We start from the raw sequence: 22314 nt of genomic DNA on the forward strand, positions 1-22314 counted from the left end.
GTCTCCAATTAACTTTGTTATGAACTGTATTTTATTGTATTTTAACTGCATAACATGCACTTTTATGGTATTTTTTAAATACCGAATAAAGGACTATTGATTGATTGATTGATTGAATGGAAATACTTGGAGAACAGCAGTATAAATTCAGGACCCCCTCTACTAATCTCTTATGGCCAGGGAAAAAAGGGGACAGTGGCAACAACAATACAAGAAATTCCCTTGTGGCCTCAACATCATTTTTCAATCGACATTGTTCAAATACTTTCAGAAAATCATTTCAAATTGACACAGGTACGCTAATTTATTCAAAATATATTTGATATTTTATTCATTTTTTGCAACACATATATCAAAATTACTTTTCTTATTTTTTCGATTTATTTTTAATTTTCATTACATTATTCTTTTCAATTGTATTGGCTAAAAATCTATTCATCATGTAAAAGTTAAACAAATTGGATGTACAAAAGATTCTCTCATAAAAAGAACGAAGATACCCTCATAACCACACACCTATGACCCAACATACACTACACATTCATTCATCTGCAAGCACTTCACTTAACAACCAGGACAATCTCTTTTCTCTGTATCTGAGGTTGTACAGATAAAGTTGGTTACTCTCCACGCCAGGTCGGCGTGCGTTTCGGTGGGCTTGTACCACCTTCCTCAGGACCAACAGACAAAAGTTTGCCTCCTTAAGGTGTGGATACAGGGTATCTGAAATTACAAATACAACATCATGTACCCATATCAATTCAGTATTTTCCAAGAAATAAATACAATCAGACATAATATAACTATCTAAATATTTCATGATTTCATGGAGGACACACATAACACCAACGTGCTACAATCACCAAGGACGTGAGAAGAAGGGTTTTACCGCAACAATTCCGGGTTATCAAAAAGTATAGTCATGAGCCAGTAAATTATCTGGCCAACCAGTGAATTGGAAACAAGTGGCTGGGGAAGCCCTCCTATGGTGATACCCAAAGGAGAAGCCCTTTTTATTGAAAAGGTCATGACCCCAAGAAAAAGAAAGCATTCTCACCCTCTCAATACTCTCAAGGCGTGTAACATGGGATGCCAGTGGCTAAACTTCCGCAATCTTGTAGCGATATGCCTAAGAAAAAAGCAGAATTAAGATGACCTCACTGCCACTATCTACAACCTGTGATAATACACATGTAACCATCTGGCATCGCAGGTACCTTAACCCAGAGCACAGCAGGTTTCCGACATGCGTCGCTTGATTGGTTTGTTCTAATAGTTAATAGCGTTGATTCCATTAACAATTTGCTGTAAGGAATATACATGTATTAAGGCCTAATTATTAAACAGATCTTTAATACTAATTCTATTTACAGAGTATTCATTGATTTATACAGACTAACCTTTCAATTTGACAGGTATATCCTCATCGATATCATCCTGTAGATTATTGTTCCTGAATCGTCATCACTGAGTTCTCAACATCAACCTGGATGAGGGCAGCAAGGAGTTTAGATTGAGTGCTATCTTTATAACTCCCTGTTTGTCTGGAGACATAAGTTAAACCTATTGTGACTACATACCCATTAGTAGTAATGATATAGTACTTGAATAAGCCTACCTGGGCCCACCAAGTCCCTCCTATTCTAATACACTGTGATATTGACACAGGGGTGCGTTAACGGCTGATAACCTGACCAAAATGTATACATTATATAAAAAAAGAGCGTGATTTTTTAGAGAAACAGGGGGTGTGATAAGCCATCTATTTTCCTCCCCATACGAAGGTCAACAACAAGATACTGTCCCTTGGTTTTTAACGTAGGCGCCCTAAGTCGTCTCGTAAGTCCAATCAGGCCAAAAGTACATGCTCAGGGTCGGGACCATTAAGATACTCGACTAAGCCTATCTGGGCCCACCAAATCCCTCATATTTACCTACACTCTGATATTAACATGTGGGTACGTAGACAGTCGACAACCTGACCATCGAGTATACATTTTAGGAAAAGAGCGTGATTTTAAGAAGATAGCGTGATTCGCAGAATGTTCTCATCTCCATGAGGAGGTTGGAGCCAAACAACCGTCCCTTAGATTTTACTGTAGGCGCCCAAAGTAGTCTCTTAAATGCCGTGGGGCCAGATACAAATACCCAAGGTCAGGACCATTGAAATACGGACTCCAAGTGAGGCTACCAACCCTATTGAGAGAGTCCTATCCTAACCCCTGTCAAAGGTTAAGGCTCTTCAAAGCCTGCAATTCGACGAACTTACCGTTTGTTTCTTCTGAGTTCCCTCATGCGGCGCCATTCTCGTTACGCCGCAAAGACGCCGTGATGTTTAAACTCGCCAATTGGCCGGTTTAAATACAGTACCAGGCGCGCCGTCCCGTAGTCACCTGGCCCAGAGCTGCCAGCAGATCACATGATCCGGTGGCGCAACGTGTTCTAGACGCGCCGACATCGCTATGTCTCTTCCGGGCAGCATTTTGGAACAGGTTCCAATACGTGATGACCGGAAGGTTTATGATTAATATTCTTTCTATCTGAAAGTGTAGGTGATTTATATTTACATGAAGAATCCTATATTAATGAATAACTTAGGATCCACAATATATGCCCATCAGCATAAAGTGTATGATGATTTATTTTGGGCACAAATATTGTGACGAAAGAGTTCTTGGAGTTCTTGGAGAACAGCCCACTGTCCAGTGCGGGCCTCTACATCCCAGCATTCAATGCTGCTTACCAGGAGTTAAAGTTTATTATGTTCCCCATTCAGGGGCAGGGTAAATGGGCAAAGGTGCCCATTTCATGGTGCATCCCTAACATCTTCACAGCCTGTCAACATTTGGCCGCTCTCCATCTTTGAAGAGTGTAATATTTATTTTTTTGAAACATTGAGCGCATCCATCCATAAAGCAGTTGTGTAATTAATAACTTAGAGCAGGCAGGGCCTGAAAGGGCGTGTGCTGTTCATCAGTCCAGACGGATCGTTCTGTCAAAATCCTAGACCTCAAATAGTTCCACTGACAGTCCCTGGGTGGACTGTCCTCTCATCTCAATCGCAATGTCTTTTCACATCACAACTCAGGACCCTTGATCCAGGCGCGCACATTTGGACAAAATATCAGAAATCAAATACTGTGATGCTAAAATATTGTGTCAGACATATCAGGATGGAAAGAATATCATCAACAGGAATATCAAACTTGAAAATATTGTCTCAAGTGTTGTTTTTAATATTGTTGTAAAAATGAAAGCTTTAGAAAATATTGTCGTATGGGATTTTGTTTGTAGGTTTCACTTTGTATGTAATTTGTTGCAGTGTGTTTTATTCTATATGTTTATTAAATATTTGTATTTTTTTTGTAATTAATAATGAAATTGTTAAAATTACTGTTTAGTTGTATTAATTCCTCCACAACCACAGGGTCTATTAGGATGGCGGTGGCAACCGCCATGCCTGCAGCGGTCATATGCCCGCGATCGCGACCCAGAAAACCGCTGATCCCATTAGCATGGCAGTGATGACCGCGGCGGCGTGATTTTCCACCTGCCATTTTTCCGCTGGTAGCAGTTGACATGCTTGCCTGGCGGGCGGAGCTGGACCGCTAAAATGGGGCCGGTGCAGGGCCAGGCTCCGCTGGCATGATTATGATGTCAGCCGTAGCCAGCCTTTCTGCAGCGGTGGAACCGCCATAGAGAGCCATGCAGAGAATGTCTCCGGGGTCCATTGTGGGCCCCAATGTGTTTGGGGGTGTGTGGATGCACTGGGGGGGTATCCATGGTACCCCCTACATGTCCCTGTACCAGGTGGCAGGCACTGTGCAGTGCCTGTCACTAAGTGCAGGGATATGCAAGACATGCTTTTTTGACATCGCAGCGGTGCTGCTAGCAGCAGCAACCGCTGCAATGTTAAATGCTGCGATCCAACCGCCGCGGTCAGATTTCAACTGCAGCGCATACTAATGGGACCGGTGATTATGCCACGGTCCTAGCGGGCGGTGTTTTCCCGCTCCCATGGCATTCGGAGTGATTTTCTGACCCCCTTCCTAATGACCCCCTATGTCTCCTCCCAGTAGTTTTTTCAGCTGAACAATTCAGTAGTCAAAAAATATACTACTTGTGGTACAAAGAAACTCCACTTCATTATTTAAATAAACACCAACAAAAAAAATTTGCACATATAAAAAAGTTGATGGCCGGTGTGTTTCAGCAGAATACCTTCCACTGGGTTTATCTTGTTTACAGCAGTAATTTCCGTTGTACGCATAATGTACTACTTCAGTTTTATTGGCCCTATAACAGCTAGAAAGCAAATAGCTTTTCATTTTATTTGGAAAATCTCAACATCTGTTCTGCGCATCATTATTATCATTACTGAAAACAAACGGTCCTTCACAATGTCCTGCTTCCTTTTTCTTGAGTTTTCATTTGTATTAATGTAAAAAAAAGTGGATTTATAATTTTTTTCAGCAGCTTGATATTGGGTTTTAGGTAATACCCTTGCTACCCAAATACACCTACCCATCCTGAACCCTAAAAATGTAAATGTCAACCATTTGGTGTTCGACACCAAATTGGTATGGATAGGAGTGGGATTAGCAAATGTCACCCCTTTAGTGGCCAACCATTTTCCCCAAATTGCTATAGATTGGAGTGGAAATAGTAAATGACACCCCAGTGGTGTCCAATACCTTCCTGAAATTGGTATAGATTGGAGTGGGAATCGTAATTGTTATCCATTTAGGGCCTGATAATGAGTCTGTCAGTCCGACAGCTGTATTAAAACTCTGGCGGTCAGACCACCATTGCACTGCTGCAACCACCATGGAATTGTGTTCCTTGGCAGTCCCTCAGCGGTCAGTGGCTCACAATATGCTGTTGGTGCCGCTGCAGCACCACCATGCATATTACGAGTTTCAGGGCAGCCAGCAGCATAATGCAAGGTCTTCCTCCATGAAAATGCTGGCAGTCATGAAACACCCCCTCATGTCCCATGCATGGGGTTGCATGCAGTGGGGCACATGTTGTACCCCCCTGTGTGCATGCACCCACAGTGCCAGCACAGCAAGGGCTAAATAGTCCTTGCCGTTCTGAAATGTGCTGTGGCATTCCTGTGGCGGTGCCTTTCTAAGGCATGCATAAGTGCTAGTGAAAGGCGCCACCACAGGACTACCACGCCGCCTGCCCACCAGAACATGAAAAACTTGTAATGAGGATGGGGCGGCAGTCGTGTTAGGTGATCCTAAAGTGGGGTGGTGGTGTAGCAGCCCGCTCGAGGACCTCCAAACTCGTACTCCACCCCTTAGTGTCCAACATGTTGCACACATTGGCATAAACTGGAGTAGGAATAGTAAATGTCATCCCTTTAGTGTCCCACACTTTCGCCAAATTGGTATAGATGGAGTGGGAATACTATATTCCACCTCTGTAGTGTCAAACTAGTTTCCCAAATTTGGGTCTGATTCCGAGTTTGGCAGTCCTGGGACTACCAAAAACTTGGTTGCTGTCTGGCCGCTGCAACCTCATGGGTTGGACCTTCCGATTACAACCCTTGCTGTTGGACCCCCACAAGCCCGTTGGTAGCCTGCTGCCTCTGCCGGGATCCTGGATCCACGGTGGCGATGGTGATAAGAGGGGCAGAAAATGGTGGCAGTGCCTATACCTTTTCATCACGCATTTCATGGCGGCAATCCCGCCATGAAAAGGGTGGCAGAAAGGCAGAAAAGGGGGCCTAATCAGGGCCCCCAGGTGAAACTGCCCTTGGGAGTGCAGGTGGGGGGGGGGCACATGTTTTGCCCCCCCTAGAAGTGCACCGTCGTGCGTGCACTGTGTGACATTCACAACATGGTGGATGCCACACAGTGCATCCGATGGGGGCAGTGGTACCAAGGCAGTGGCATTACTGCTGGCTGTTATCCTCACCCAAAACATGACGCAGTGGTGGTACTGCAGAAATGCATCACCTTCACGGCAGTGTTGTCGTAATACTGTGGTAGAGAAACTGCAGGCTATGCTGTGTTTTTCTGTCCCAGGCATTGCCGATCTGGTGGTCGGACTGCTGATGTCATATACAGCCCCTTAGTATAGATTGGAGTGGGAATTGTAAATGTCACCCGTTAGCACTCAACACTTTGTTAAAAATGGTTTATGTTAGAGTGTGATTATTTAAGTTTATAATTTTAGTGTGCAGTCCTTTGTTTTAATACCATTTGCATGTAGCAGAAATAGTTTGTGGTTTTCAATTTGTATGGTTAGTGTTTAGCAATATATTAAAAGCATAGGTAGTTGTATGTTTGTAATAATTAATATTATTCATTACATATTTTATATAATGAAAACCTGTAACACATTTTATTCAATTAGATATGCTTTCAAAATGTATTTTATTTAAATGTTTACATTTTTAAACATATGTACTACAATATAAAAATAAATATGTATTAATAAATAAATAAAACATTTTAATAATGTTTTATATTACATAAAAAATGTAAATCATATATAAAGAGCATTGCATGTTGTACATTGTTTCACTTTTTCCCATTGTTTATTTTTTTTAAACTTTTCTTCTATTGTTTTATTTCAACATCATTTTAACATAATTATGGTTAGTATACAATAAATAATTATATATATTTATACTAAAATGTAATGTTTTAATAACATTTTCTTTTTAGTTTAATTTAGAAGCCATTTTTTTACTGCTACGTCTTTGTTGTAGGGTATTTGTGTCATTTTGGTCTATTTTACGGTATCCTGGTCGAAATAAGTTTCTGCTGTTCGTCTTAATAGGTAAGTCCTTTTTAAATGTTTTTTAATGGTTTTGAGGGTGGGGAGAGAGCTAGAGGTAAGTTATAGTTTTGTTTGAGGGGTTTTTGTACATTTAGTTGAATTGGTCGTAGTGTTTTTACTAGTGTGTAGTTTGGGTTTTCATACACTGCTTTCGTATTGTTTCAGTATGCTATGTTATTTTATGGTACGCTACTTATTTTACAATGATTACATGTAATGTTTGAGAATGTTATGTGTTTTTGCGGATGGGATTTCCTGTTTTCTTTACAGGCTTCTGTCAACAAATATGTCCTATGCCAATTAGAAGTTACCGTTTTTTTTTTATAAGGAAATCACTTTAGGTGTATAATGAACCAATATTTTAGATTTGATTTCCTTTTTTTAGCTTTCCGGGAGCATTTAGTTTTAAACACTTTTGCGTGGTTTTTATGGTTCCTATATAGTTTGGATTGCTTCGAGAGATCTTTACTAGATTTGTTTTATTTTGGCATTTTTTTAGGGCTTTTTGGAAAACATTTTTTTTGTTTTTGATAGATTTTTACTTTTAACTACTTGAATACAAAAGTAGATCTGCATCTAATGAACAGTAAGTTATAATTATTTTATATTTTTGGGATGGGTAATATATTTTTTTGTTTGTGTAAATATTATGTGATTGTTATTTGAAAATTTATGGTTTATATGTTGTTTTATTTTATGTGATGGGTTGACTTTGTTATTTGAGATTTTTGGTTGGTAAGATTTACATTTATCATGTAAATAATTTATATATTATTTTATTTTTAGTCTTATTTAATATTGGATTTTGAGTCAATTGCTAGGCTGGTGTAATAAAATATTATGTTAAATATGTATATCAAACATGATTTGCCTCCTTGGTTTAGGTTTTGTGGCAGTTTTTTGGGACTTTTGTAGGTTACTATTTATTTTATAATATGCTTTTAGTTATTAGTTCTACATAATCTACTCCTTCGTTATTTTTTAAGAAGATGACTTAAATTGTAGCATGTTACACATTCTTTTCATTTGTTTGATAAGTTTAGGTGCAAGTTGCATATTTCCTAGTGGGGATTGGAAGACATTATGTCATCCTTCCACTGTGTGTTGTTTTGGCTTCCTGTTCCTAGGTGCTCTCATAGATATTCCACTGTGGTATTTGGATCTTGGGTTGGGGTCTGTGTACGGACAGATGCAGCCTGACAGCAAAGTATCTTCAAAATAATCCATTAAGGGGCTTAGTTTGTTTTTGATTTGTTGGTAGAAAGGCTTTCCATTAGTAAATTGCAGTGCTTAGCTACCTCTGTGACAAGACTAAGGCTAGTGCTACTATTTTTTTTTTTCAAAGGTGAATTGGTTGTTTGTAGTATAATCTACACCTGATTATGACTTCGATGGTCCGGGAACCACCATCCCCACAGTTGCAGTCAACGCCCATGAGACCAGGTTGTAGGATTGCTTTTGTACAAACCACTGGTGAACCGCTGACACTGCCAGAATTCCGGAGACCACCGCAGCTGTGGTCGGGGAAAAGCAGCTGCCCTAGGGCATTACTGAGAAGTTCACAGCTGTCCATATTACGAGTTGGCTTTTCCACGAGCTGACTGCAGCTGTGGGATCACCGGCTTCAAGTCGGACGAATTCCCCCTGAACAGAAGCATCTTCACTCCAAAGAATACGACCCTGTTAGCGGTGATATTCAGGTAAGTCTGTTTTGCACCATATATCCATTGACTGGACTGTCCACATATGGGTCAGACACCAGCAATGAGTAGGTGGTATTTTTCCACATATGTCATGCATATGTGTACAATTGAAACATGTGCAGTCGAAGTAAACATGCAGGCATAGATAAATGTGAAAAACCATTGACCACTATCAGGAAAGATACCGCTGGCCCCACAGTCAACTTGCTATCCGGCGGTCAGAAGATCGCCGGCTCTATGGTCTTCTAGAGACCACTATTGCGGTGTTCGGGTGGTCGGACCACCAAACTTGTCACCAGGCCCTTAGTGCAGATTGTTGGAGGAGTCATAATATCCTTTGATTGAAATGATAGCAACAGCCTTTTATGGTTGTGTGGGGGTACATTTTTCAAATGGTCTGAATCTTGGGTTGTTCCAAGTCTATGATTATTTTTCGTGGTTAGTAGTTATTTGAATTATGTTTAATGTGGTTTAATAGTTTGTGATAAGTACTGCTTTGTTTAATTGGAGGTAGGGCATATCTAAATGGGATATTTGCATTTTTATTTTCACCATGTATGTTGTATATCTGATTGAATGATTTGGGACACATTTTGAAGGTCCCATCCATCATCCAGTTTTAACAGTGGCTTAGTTGTAGTAAGTTATTGCTGAGGAAAGAATTAGAATTTGTTTCTCATTTTGTAGGTTGTCAAATAAAAGAAAAGGTTCCTCATTATGTGTTAGTGTTAATTATTCAGGTATATCTATGTTTTGGTGTGCGAGAAGTATTGATGGTGGCATTTTTAGTTCCTGCAATTAAACGTTTCAAAGTGGGTATAGGTGGTAGTTGCCCTGTGATGTGTTCAGGGACTTTATTCTATTTAAAGAGTTTTATATAGCGCTGGCTAGACCTGAAGTTATCAGAGCGCTTTACATGAGGTTCCACAAAGTTACAAAAATTACATCAGTAAACAGGTTACATCATATTACTATTAAAACATTTAAAGAGTATAGAAAATTAGATAAATGAGGCGTAGAAAGGAAGGGACTAGGGAGAGGGGGTAAGGGGGAGATACGACGACAAGACAAGGGAAAGTCTGCCCCAAGTCTGGCTGGGTAAGTGATGGCCTAGGGGGAAGTCCACAACCCATCTCCTTTTTAGCTAATAGATAGCTCCACCGGGCATCGGTCAGCTAGCTAGGTCTCAACGGTCAGAAGAAGCTCACATAGTTTATGTCATGACGGGAGAGCCGGGCGGGGGAAGATGGTGGGGGAGCACCCCTCGCCTCACTAGTGTAAACTCAGTGAGCCAGTCCATGGAGTCCGGTGTGGTTGAAGGGTGTTGTGTTGTGCGCGAGTCAGCGCGAGTACATGCTTGATGCGAGGTTTCCCTCGAGCATTCATCACATGGACTCGCGCCGACTCGTGCTATTGTTTTTATTCAAAATTGGTCTCGAGTGATATTATTATTCAATTGTGCATCACTCGAGACCACTGCTTTAGTAATGTATACTCTAACTGTATTCTGGTCAGTTACTGGTGATCCACTCAGAGACCGGAGCTGTATACGGGGAGTGCTTCATTTATGAGAATAAACTCATTTCTACAACTTACAATTGTTGATATTTACTCAACAAACTTGGCGACGAAGGACGGAGCACCGAACCTGTTCCTGAAAGAAGCACTTCCTGTCCATTTAAATACTCATTTACGTATTTCTTTGAAAATTATTAAAGCACTTAAATGCTTTCTATTACGCTCCAACTTACATGAAAGCGATGCACAGTCTTCTGAGGAACTGAATTCCCGGATGATTTGGAAATTGACTTTCCAGCTGAAAAGCCGATCTTATTTCACTCGCGTGTGAAGGTGCGCGTTTTCATTTCTTGATCGCGCTATCTAATCCTTCCCATACACGCATTGGCTGACGATGAAGAGGAACTAACTCCTACATTCAGTACGCTTTCACTGATTGGATTAAGCAGAACCAATTACAACATTTCACAAGAAAATTAGTGAAGCCGCTTTCCATTGGTTTACTATTCTGGATAAAACTGACAAGGTGACTTCGTTTCTTTCCTCTTTCTATTATAAAACGAGGAGATTTATTTAAATAACGAAAAAAACACTTCATGGACAGAGAAACGAATGGTATTTGAAAAATTGAAAAGCAGAAAAACGGATGGTGTTCATCAGAAAAATGGATGGTGATAAAAAACGACAGGAAATCTTTTCTTGACTGTTTTGTTTTTCTGCAACACTCAAGTATTTCAGTATTTTCCTAAGACTAATTTTTGTGTTACCCTCTTTAATATCAGTATACAGTGTAAAGTATCCTGTTTATTTACTTATTTCAATTACTATGTGTGCTCAAGGCTATACACTTTCGCCTCCACAAAGCTATTGGTCAGCTGGTAGTTCCCCTTGTATGCCTTGGATTGAATGGAAGGCTTACTTCTTGAATTATATTGAGACTTTAGATGCAAATGGAAAAATGAAAGCACCAGAAAAAAAGGGCATTTTTTTACACAGTTTGGGTCCTGAAGGATTGAAAGCCTTCAATCAACTCCCTACTTCACAAGCTAGTGGTGACATGAATGTATTTGACAAAGCTGTTTATGATTTTGATAAGTATTGTTCTCCCAAAGTATGCATAGGAATTACTAGGTTTAAGTTTTTTCAGAGAAAACAGTTATGTGACGAAACTGTAGATAATTTTGTTTCATCTCTGAAAACTTTAGCTCTAGATTGCAAATTTGGAAACTTACAAGAAGATTTTATAAGAGATCAAGTAGTCATGCACTCTAAAAATGATACCATACAGGAAAGACTTTGGATTAATGGTGATGAGAACTTAGATTTTGTTTTGTCAATTGTTAGAAAGGCTGAGCTTTCTTGTAGAAGCGCATTACAGGTTAAAGGAAATGATGCTTCAGTTAGTAAGAATGTTGTTGCAAAAATTAATCAAAAATATGAGGGTAAAAATAGAGATACTTTCAGGAAGAAACAAGTATTCCCTTCTAAAATAAATCCTGAAGCCTCAAGAGGTAATCTCAAATGTTTTAGGTGCAACAGCAAATCACATTTAGCTAATGACAAAACTTGCCCTGGCTTGAAACAAAAGTGTTCAAATTGTGGTTTGAAAGGACATTTTACTTCTGCCTGCAGAAGGAGTAATGCTAATCAAAAAGTCAAATGCATTGAGTTGAATGAAAATAGTGATGAGGATGGATTCACAGATGACTCCAATGAATGTTTATTCGTTTTAAACATAAAAGACTCTACAGTTTTAAATGTAAATGACCATTCCATCAAAAAAAAGCCATTATGTGACATGGTTATTGGAGGTGTAAAGATTAACATGTATGCAGATTCTGGTTCACCTTATTCCATAGTGTGCGAATCTGTCTGGAAAAAATTGTTTGTACCTAGACTTAGCAGTCACTTAGAAGAAAGTGACATTAGTCCTGAAGGATATTCTGGTGGAAGGATAGATATTTTAGGATTCAGGACTTTAATTTTTAGATTTAAGAACAGAAAATGCATTGCTAAGCTATATGTTTCAAAAAAGGGTCCCTCAGTTCTAAGTTGGTTTGACTGTGGCAAACTTGACATTGTACTGGATCCTAATAGTCCTACTCCAGTAATGTTGATTGATGAACAAAATGGCATTTCTTCTTTGATGCTAAGTAAATTTCCTAATGTTTTTTCTAAAGACATTGGAAAGTTAACCAGCTTTAAACATGAAATCCGTTTAAAAGATAATGCTTGCCCTAAAATACATAAAGCTCGCAATATTCCCTTTGCTGTCAGAGAGGAGGTCAAGAGTGAATTAAATGCTTTAGTAGAAGGAGGCATAATAGATAGAATAGAGTCCTCTGAATGGGTTTCACCCATAGTGGTTGCCAGGCGGACTAATGGCAAGGTGAGATTATGCATTGACCTTCGCCATCTTAACAATAATATTGTTGTAGATCAATTTCCCCTTCCCCGTATTTCTGAAATGTTATCTGTAGTTGGGGGGTCTAATATTTTCTCAACAATCGACCTATCTGCTGCGTATCACCAGATAGAGTTGAATGAAAAGAGTAAGGATTTGACAGCATTTACCACACCTTTTGGGTGCTTCAGATTCAACAGGATGCCTTTTGGACTGGCGTCCGCAGCAGCAATTTTCCAGAGGGTCATGCAAGACATTTTGAAAGATTGTAAAAATGCCATTTGCTTTCAAGATGACATTTTAGTATTCAATGATGATAAAGACAAACATATCATGGCTTTAGAAGAAGTTTTAAATGCACTTAATGCACATGGCCTTACCATTAAGCATGAGAAATGCAAATTTGGTGTACATTCCGTAAATTACTTAGGCCATGAATTGTGTGCAGAGGGTATCAAGCCTAAACCTTCACTTTTAGAAGCGATTAAATCAGCTCCTCACCCTTTATCTAAAGATGATGTAAGATCCTTTTTAGGGTTAGTTGAGTTCTACGCTAGATATGTGCCTGACTTTTCGTGCAGAACATATAATATCAGGCAACTAATTAAAAATAAGATTGTTTTTGAATGGACTAATGAATGCGAGAAAGAGTTCAGTGATGTGAAGAATGCTATTTGCTCTGCAAGTGCATTAGCTTGTTTTGACCCTTCTCTGGAAAACATTATTACTACTGATGCTAGCGCAAAAGGACTAGGTGCTGTGTTTTCGCAAAAGAATAAGGAGGGAAAAGAAGTGATCATTGCACATGCTTCAAGGGCACTTACTCCTGCTGAAGAAAAATATTCCACAATAGAAAGGGAGACGTTAGCATGCATTTGGGCTCTAGAACACTTCAGAGTGTTTGTATGGGGTAAAGAATGCACTCTTAGAAGTGATCATAAACCGTTAGTACGACTACTTACTACAGAAGGCATGTTACGAGCTTCAGCCCGAATTGCACGCATGTCCATGCGATTGCAAGATTTTATTTATAATATACAATACTTACCGGGAAGAGAGAATGTCTCTGCAGATTTTTTGTCAAGGGTGCCCTTACCCATTCAAGAGGATTTACATAATGAATGGGACAATTTCCAGATTGCCATGATACATGATGAAGGTCCCATTTCTATTGATCAGACTTTGTGGAAAGAGAAATTTGAGAGTGATGAAATTTTAAAAAATGTTGCAAGTTACATAATTAGTAATTGGCCTGAAAAGAAGTATTTGAGTCCAGAATTGAAAAGCTTCTGGGAAGTAAGGTCAGAACTTTCATATTGTGAGAACATCATTAAAAGAGGTGAGCGCATTGTACCACCAATGGATGTGAGGAAAATTATAGTTTCACAGAGTCATGAAGGTCATAGTGGCATAGTTAGAACCAAGCAACAGGTTAAACATTTATTTTGGTGGCCAGGGATGGACATGTTTATTGAAAAGATGGTCAGAAATTGTATAGTATGTGCCAATTCAGATAAGTCCTTAGTTACTTTGAAACCCAATATGGGTACACATAATATTCCAAATAATCCTTGGGAAACCATAGCTATAGACATTATGGGTCCCATTGGCTATGAATCCAAGTATGTTATAGCAGCTATTGACATTTTCTCAAAATGGCCCATTATCAAAATTGTCCAGAAGATAGATACTGATTCGGTTTTATGTTTCCTAGATAAAGTTTTTATTGAAGAAGGGTTACCAGCAAAGATAATATCAGACAATGGTGTACAATTTAACTCCAAAAAAGCTAATGATTACTTTTCAAGACTTGGCATTGTTCACTCTACTACTTCTTTATATAATCCCAGTGGGAATGGAATCATAGAGAGATTCAATAGAGTTCTAAAAGGAGCCATACAAATCACTAGTAATGATGACAAAACATGGGAAATAGAAATTTTTAAAAAAGTGTGGATGTACAGGACAACCACGAACTCAATGACGGGATATTCTCCTTTTGAGATCATGAGAGGAAGAATTCCAAGAACAAAGGTGAATCCCCCGTGGTTGATGAAATCCACTCCTTCCAATGTAGATTTAAGTATAGTCAAGGAAAACCTTATTCGCACTCATTGCTCAAACAAAAAATACTTTGATGAGAAACGTGGTTCTAAAAAAGATCCCAAGATAGAAGTGGGCATGATGGTAAAGGTCAAGAAACCATGGAAGGTAAAAAAGGTGAAAGTTCATTTATGGGTCCTTTTGAAGTTTCAGAAGTTTTAAAAAACTCTGTGAGATTATCCAATAATAAGATTTGGAATCTAAGTAGGATTGCTGTCCTCAAAGCTGACAAGGATGTTTACTGTAAAGAAGTTATTCCTGAACATTCTGATTTTTCCTTTTTAGATAAAGATTCTTGCACTGCAGATGTTTTACCTTGCTGTTCAAGTAATTGTATTACCAACCAGGATACTGCACCTACTGTGACAACCTGTAATGATAACAGTGTTTCCCAACCCAAAAGAGTCACTAAGAAACCGAAGTGGTTATCTGATTTTGTTGCTTTCATTATCAAAAAAATGTAATTCACTGTGTTTTTTTTTTTTTTTTAATTTTTCTCTCATAAGGGAGGAAGGTGTGTTGTGTTGTGCGCGAGTCAGCGCGAGTACATGCTTGATGCGAGGTTTCCCTCGAGCATTCATCACATGGACTCGCGCCGACTCGTGCTATTGTTTTTATTCAAAATTGGTCTCGAGTGATATTATTATTCAATTGTGCATCACTCGAGACCACTGCTTTAGTAATGTATACTCTAACTGTATTCTGGTCAGTTACTGGTGATCCACTCAGAGACCGGAGCTGTATACGGGGAGTGCTTCATTTATGAGAATAAACTCATTTCTACAACTTACAATTGTTGATATTTACTCAACAAAGGGGCTTCTCTATGAGCCTCAGACCGATGGAGCGAGAAGGGGGTGGGTGGTGTAAGGGCTTCGAGAGTGAGGAATAGTAGGTAGGAGCCTAGTTGTTTAGTCCGTTTGTGGAAACTTTAGATATATATATGTAGATATACTTTAGAGAGTAAGGGCCCGATGTAGGTGGCCATTACCGGTCGGTAACGGCCGAATTCGGCCGTTACCGACCGATAAATGGGTCATTGAGATGTAGGGGACCTTTTTTACAGAATTGGTAAATTTACCGAATTGGTAAATTTACAGATTCTGTAAAATACTGAATCGGTAATTTTACCGATTCCGTAAATCTCACATGTAGGTGGCACTGCAAACAGTGACACAGGCCTTTAGGAGTCTGTATTTTACCACCCAATCCAATTGGGTGGTAAAATACCGAATCCAGGTGTGCATGCACATCTGTGCATGCACACCTGTGCCATGTGACACACAGACATGCCCTTAGGGCATGTCTGTGTGCCACATGGCACACATGCCTGTAATTGGAGTGCCAGAGGGTGTCAAAGTGACACCCCCTGCACCCTTGCCAAATTCGGTATTTACCGATTTGGTAAATACCGATTCGGTAATGCCCATTGATTCCTATGGGCTTCAATGCCCATAGGAATCAATAGGCATTACCGATTCAGTATTTACCGAATCGGTAAATACCGATTCCTTCCGATTCGGTAATTATAAAAATAAAATTATCTACATCTGCCCTCCTCTTTTTTACCACTTCTTAAATACCGATTCGGTATGAATCGGTATTTCAGAAGTGGTAAAAACAGATTTACCTACATCGGGCCCTATATCTTTTCGGATTTTGGTTGTGCGTTCCTGGAAGCTCGTGCTTACCTCTCTTATATCCTACAATACCTTTCTTTTATATCCGTCATATTTAAGGCGTGGTTATGTTTTCTTATGTGAACTATGCCATCACCTTTTGTAGTGGCACTCCCATAGCATGCATTAGAAAAATTTTTGCTATCTTTTCAATTCACATTTTCTGTCTATGCACTTTCTTGGTTGTAGGTGTAACCCACATGACTTAATAATTAATTTTCTTTCTCAGATGCTTTATATATGGCTTGCTGTGCCATTGTATCTTAAAGTAGTGTAATAGTATGTAAAAAAAAGTTACGTTTAGATGTTTGTTATTTGCATATACATGTATGCAATTACTTCAATTTTTTATACTTGCATGTATGTTCTTTTAGATGTTTCACACTTTTGACAGCTTTTCCATTGGAGTTGTTCTACTGTTGAGCAGGTTATGATTTCTTTTCTGTTGGAAGAAAAAAAAGCATCAGTTTTTTCTCAAATATTTATTTAGTGGCAGTTTGTAGTTTTATTTTTTTTCAATACGTTTTGTACGCTTACTTTGTTATAGATTTAGTTTTGTGATAGTTGTTTTTCTGGCAGATTATCACTTTTCAGGGTCGTAGTGTTTTCTTTTAGGTAGTACATGTAAACAGAGAGAAGTTGGGGAGTGTTTGTTAATCAACAGCTAGTTTATATTTCTAAGCTAATTTGCAAGTAGGTTTTAGTTCAAATATAAGTTTTATTTACTTGGTGAGATAGTTGTCAAGATATATATTGCTTCCTTAAGGGTCTGGTTGCAGAATACGGCAGAGTTTTCTTGTCTTTCAGTGTTTGTCATTTGTGAAGTGTTTCATTCGTAAAATTAGTGTGCCTTTATATTGTTGCTGTAAGTTTTTGTCTGATTTTATTGATTAAGGTTATTTATACTTTGATTTATTGATTAGTTTAATTTTAGTTTGAATTTTTTATCAGTTATGGATTTCTAGGGTAAATGGTAATTTAGGTTTTATTCAAAATGTTGTATATATAGTTAGATCATTTTGGATATTGTTTTATTTATACATTTATATATTAACCCGTTCGACGGAGTGGGCTGGTCTGCGTCGGCCGTTGGTCGTGCGCAGCACCAGGGAGGTGGTGCTCGCATCGGCCAACGGTCAACGACATCATGGAAGGGGTTAATATTTAAGTTGATGTTTAAATGTTTTTCAGGTCTATTGTTATGAATTTAGTTATATATTTTTGTAGGCTAAATTGTTAATATTTTGGTGATTCCATATGTTTATTTGCAATTTAAACATGTGTATGACATTTTCCATTCTTATTTTAAATGTTTGTTCTAAGTAGAAAGTGCATTATTTAATATTTATAAATGATATTGTAATTATTTTGTCAATATTATTGTAGTCAATATTTTTGCCATATTACATTATATTATAAGATGGCAATATTTTTATTTCTGATATTAGTGTTTTCGATAAAAGTGAAATAAATATTTTTTATTAATAATATTTGTGTTATCCATATTTGTGGTTTTATTGGTTAAACGTAGGCAGGCATGTTTGTAAGCAATATATATTTTCTGGTATTTTTGTGTTTCGATATTGTATACATTGGCATTATGTCAGTGATCCCCAGGAGGGATTATGCCAGTCCTTTCTAGAAAATGCACTGCAACAGGCCTCAAGGCGCACGTTTGCTTGCTCCTGTCCAGAGTAGTGAAGTGATGGCCACACCTAGGTCCAGCAACAGTTCTTCCACAGCATTACAATGAGACGTTTTGCCACATCCAAGATCCACCTGATGATAAAGTGTGCTAAGGGAGGGTAGCAAACTAGGCTATCCTGCAGGGTTATATAATCCTGGACAGTTTGGTGATCCACCCAGAATTGTTATTGATGACAGAATCTTTCTGCTGGTGGTACAGGTAGATGAGTAGGTAGCTACATGGGATTGTGGTTTCCTAATGGGTTAGTGGCAGAATTTCTTTGAGGTTTTAGGGCAAGAGGTGAAAGGCATCAATAAGAGGGTGAGATACTCATACCCTCATCAGAGCAGGAGACCTTCCCCAAACATGAGAGAAAGTGAAAGCCACAATCTTCTGGAGAAGCCAGTTCATCTGGATAGAACTCTGACATGCCTAGCTGGGATTGATCCAGTCAATTATTGTATATCTCTTACCTCCTGTGAGGGTTTATATCTTGAATCAAGGTCAGTGTAGAGGATCATGGGAAGGCGGGAAAGATGGTAGAAACGAGTTAACTGAGGAGTTGAAAGATCAAATAGCATGTAGAAGGGCCACCGAGGGCACAAGAATGTGGTATTTCATGAGCTGTGAGGGTGAAGAAACTGCTGTTTATGTGCACTATGCTCTTATATAAATGGCTGAAATGCTTACACATTAGATCTATTTTCAATGGGCATTTATTTTTCAGAAGGAGATGCACTCTACACAGTGCATATTTGCATTATGCGTCTTTGGGAGGAATACGTGAGTGAGGTCTTTTGAGGGTACACGGGCGCGTGTGATTGGTAGAAGCATGTGCAAAAGATGGGAGTGGGGGCGCTGCCTTGGTGCAATGGTGACACGAGGAAGCCTTGATAGGTTCTATTCCCTCATACTGTCTTATCACTCCTTTGCCTTTCCCCCTTTCTTTGATCATTCTAATGGAGGAAAACAGGGCACCAATGTTGTGAGATGCAGCTGAGTATATCAGGTATATCTATGTTTTGGTGTGCGAGAAGTATTGATGGTGGCATTTTTAGTTCCTGCAATTAAACGTTTTAAAGTGGGTATAGGTGATAGTTGCCCTGTGATGTGTTCAGGGACTTTATTTTATTTAAAGAGTTTTATATAGCGCTGGCTAGGCCTGAAGTTATCAGAGCGCTTTACATGAGGTTCCACAAAGTTACAAAAATTACATCAGTAAACAGGTTACATCAGATTACTAGTAAAACATTTAAAGAGTATAGAAAATTAGATAAATGAGGCGTAGAAGGGTAGGGGCTAGGGGGAGGGGGTAAATGGGAGATACGACGACGAGACAAGGGAATGTCTGCCCCAAGTCTGGCAGGGTAAGTGATGGCCTAGGGGGAAGTCCACAACCCATCTCCTTTTTAGCTAACAGATAGCTCCACCGGGCATCGGTTAGCTAGCTAGGTCTCAACGGTCAGAAGAAGCTCACATAGTTTATGTCATGACGGGATAGCCGGGCGGGGGAAGATGGTGGGGGAGCACCCCTCGCCTCACTAGTGTAAACTCAGTGAGCCAGTCCATGGAGTCCGGTGTGGTTGAAGGGGCTTCTCTATTAGCCTCGGACCGATGGAGCGAGAAGGGGGTGGGTGGTGTAAGGGCTTCGAGAGTGAGGAATAGTAGGTAGGAGCCTAGTTGTTTAGTCTGTTTGTGGAAACTTTAGATATATATATGTGGATATACTTTAGAGAGTATATCATTTCGGATTTTGGTTGTGAATTCCTGGAAGCTCGTGCTTACCTCTCTTATATCCTACAATACCTTTCTTTTATTTCTGTCATATTTAAGGGGTGGTTATGTTCTCTTATGTGAACTATGCCATCACCTTTTGTAGTGGCACTCCCTTAGCATGCATTAGACAAATATTTGCTATCTTTCCAATTCACATTTTCTGTCTATGCACTTTCTCGGTTGTAGGTGTAACCCACGTGACTTAATAATTAATTTTCTTTCTCAGATGCTATAAATATGGCTTGCTGTGCCATTGTATCTTAAAGTAGTGTAATAGTATAAATAAATGTAAAAAAAGTTATGTTTAGATGTTTGTTATTTGCATATACATGTATGCAATTACTTCCATTTTTTATACTTGCATGTTTGTTCTTTTAGATGTTTCACACTTTTGACAGCTTTTCCATTGGAGTTGTTCTACTGTGGAGCAGGTTATGATTTCTTTTCTGTTGGAAGAAAAAAAGCATCAGTTTTTTCTCAAATATTTATTTAGTGGCAGTTTGTAGTTTTATTTTTTTTCAATACGTTGTGTACGCTTACTTTGTTATAGATTTAGTTTTGTGATCGTTGTTTTTCTGGCAGATTATCACTTTTCAGGGTCGTAGTGTTTTCTTTTAGGTAGTACATGTAAACAGAGAGAAGTTGGGGAGTGTTTGTTTATCAACAGCTAGTTTATATTTTTAAGCTAATTTGCAAGTAGGTTTTAGTTCAAATATACATTTTATTTACTTGGTGAGCTAGTTGTCAATATATATATTGCTTCTTTAAGGGTCTGGTTGGAGAATCCGGCAGAGTTTTCTTGTCTTTCAGTGTTTGTCATTTGTGAAGTGTTTCATTCGTAAAATTAGTGTGCCTTTATATTGTTGCTGTAAGTGTTTGTCTGATTTTATTGATTAAGGTTATTTTTACTTTGATTTATTGATTAGTTTAATTTTAGTTTGAATTTTTTATCAGTTATGGATTTCTAGGGTAAATGGTAATTTAGGTTTTATTCATAATTTTTTATATAGAGTTAGATCGTTTTGGATATTGTTTTATTTATACATTTATATATTAACCCGTTCAACAGAGTGGGCGGGGCTGCGTCGGGCGTTGGTCGTGCTCAGCACCAGGGAGGTGGTACTCGCATCGGCCAACGCCCGACGACAGCACAGAAGGGGTTAATATTTAAGTTGATGTTTAAATGTTTTTCAGGTCTATTGTTATGAATTTAGTTATATATTTTTGTAGGTTAAATTGATAATATTTTGGTGATTCCATATGTTTATTTGCAATTTAAACATGTGTATGACATTTTCCATTCTTATTTTAAATATTTGTTTTAAGTAGAAAGTGCATTATTTAATATTTATAAATGATATTGTAATTATTTTGTCAATATTATTGTAGTCAATATTTTTGCCATATTACATTATATTATAAGATGGCAATATTTTTATTTCTGATATTAGTGTTTTCGATAAAAGTGAAATAAATATTTTTTATTAATAATATTTGTGTTATCCATATTTGTGGTTTTATTGGTTAAACGTAGGCAGGCATGTTTGTAAGCAATATTTATTTTCTGGTGTTTTTGTGTTTCGATATTGTATACATTGGCATTATGTCAGTGATCCCCAGGAGGGATTATGCCAGTCCTTTCTAGGAAATGCACTGCAACAGGCCTCAATGCGCACGTTTGCTTGCTCCTGTCCAGAGTAGTGAAGTGATGGCCACACCTAGGTCCAGCAACAGTTCTTCCACAGCATTGCAATGAGACATTTTGCCACATCCGAGATCCACCTGATGATAAAGCGTGCTAAGGGAGGGTAGCAAACTAGGCTATCCTGCAGGGTTATATAATCCTGGACAGTTTGGTGATCCACCCAGAATTGTTATTGATGACAGAATCTTTCTGCTGGTGGTACAGGTAGATGAGTAGGTAGCTACATGGGATTGTGGTTTCCTAATGGGTTAGTGGCAGAATTTCTTTGAGGTTTTAGGGCAAGAGGTGAAAGGCATCAATAAGAGGGTGAGATACTCTTACCCTCATCAGAGCAGGAGACCTTCCCCAAACATGAGAGAAAGTGAAAGCCACAATCTTCTGGAGAAGCCAGTTCATCTGGATAGAACTCTGAGGTGCCTAGCTGGGATTGATCCAGTCAATTATTGTATATCTCTTACCTCCTGTGAGGGTTTATATCGTGAATCAAGGTCAGTGTAGAGGATCATGGGAAGGCGGGAAAGATGGAAGCAACGAGTTAACTGAGGAGTTGAAAGATCAAACAGCACGTTGAAGGGCCACCGAGGGCACAAGAGAGTGGTATTTCATTCGCTGTGAGGGTGAAGAAACTGCTGTTTATGTGCACTATGCTCTTATATAAATGGCTGAAATGCTTACACATTAGATCTATTTTCAATGGGCATTTTATTTTTCAGAAGGAGATGCACTCTACACAGTGCATATTTGCATTATGCGTCTTTGGGAGGAATACGTGAGTGAGGTCTTTTGAGGGTGAACGGGCGCGTGTGATTGGTAGAAGCATGTGCAAAAGATGGGAGTGGAGGCGCTGCCTTGGTGCAATGGTGACATGAGGAAGCCTGGATAGGTTCTGTTCCCTCATACTATCTTTTCATTCCTTTGCCTTTCCCCCCTTTCTTTGATCATTC

At 38.8% G+C, this 22314-nt stretch overlaps 1 long non-coding RNA gene across 1 annotated transcript; it reads right to left on the reverse strand.

The window, feature by feature from the left end:
• Nucleotides 1-429: 429 nt before the first annotated feature.
• Nucleotides 430-2372, reverse strand: LOC144799495 (uncharacterized). Its single transcript, XR_013603823.1, has 3 exons — nt 2270-2372; nt 1401-1486; nt 430-723 (listed from the first exon to the last, which is right to left on the reverse strand). It is a non-coding gene; the product is annotated as an uncharacterized LOC144799495 (long non-coding RNA).
• Between the last annotated feature and the right edge of the window lie 19942 nt (nt 2373-22314).

Source organism: Lissotriton helveticus, chromosome 12 (genome assembly GCF_964261635.1).
Source record: "Lissotriton helveticus chromosome 12, aLisHel1.1, whole genome shotgun sequence".
Taxonomy (NCBI): Eukaryota; Metazoa; Chordata; class Amphibia; order Caudata; family Salamandridae; genus Lissotriton; species Lissotriton helveticus.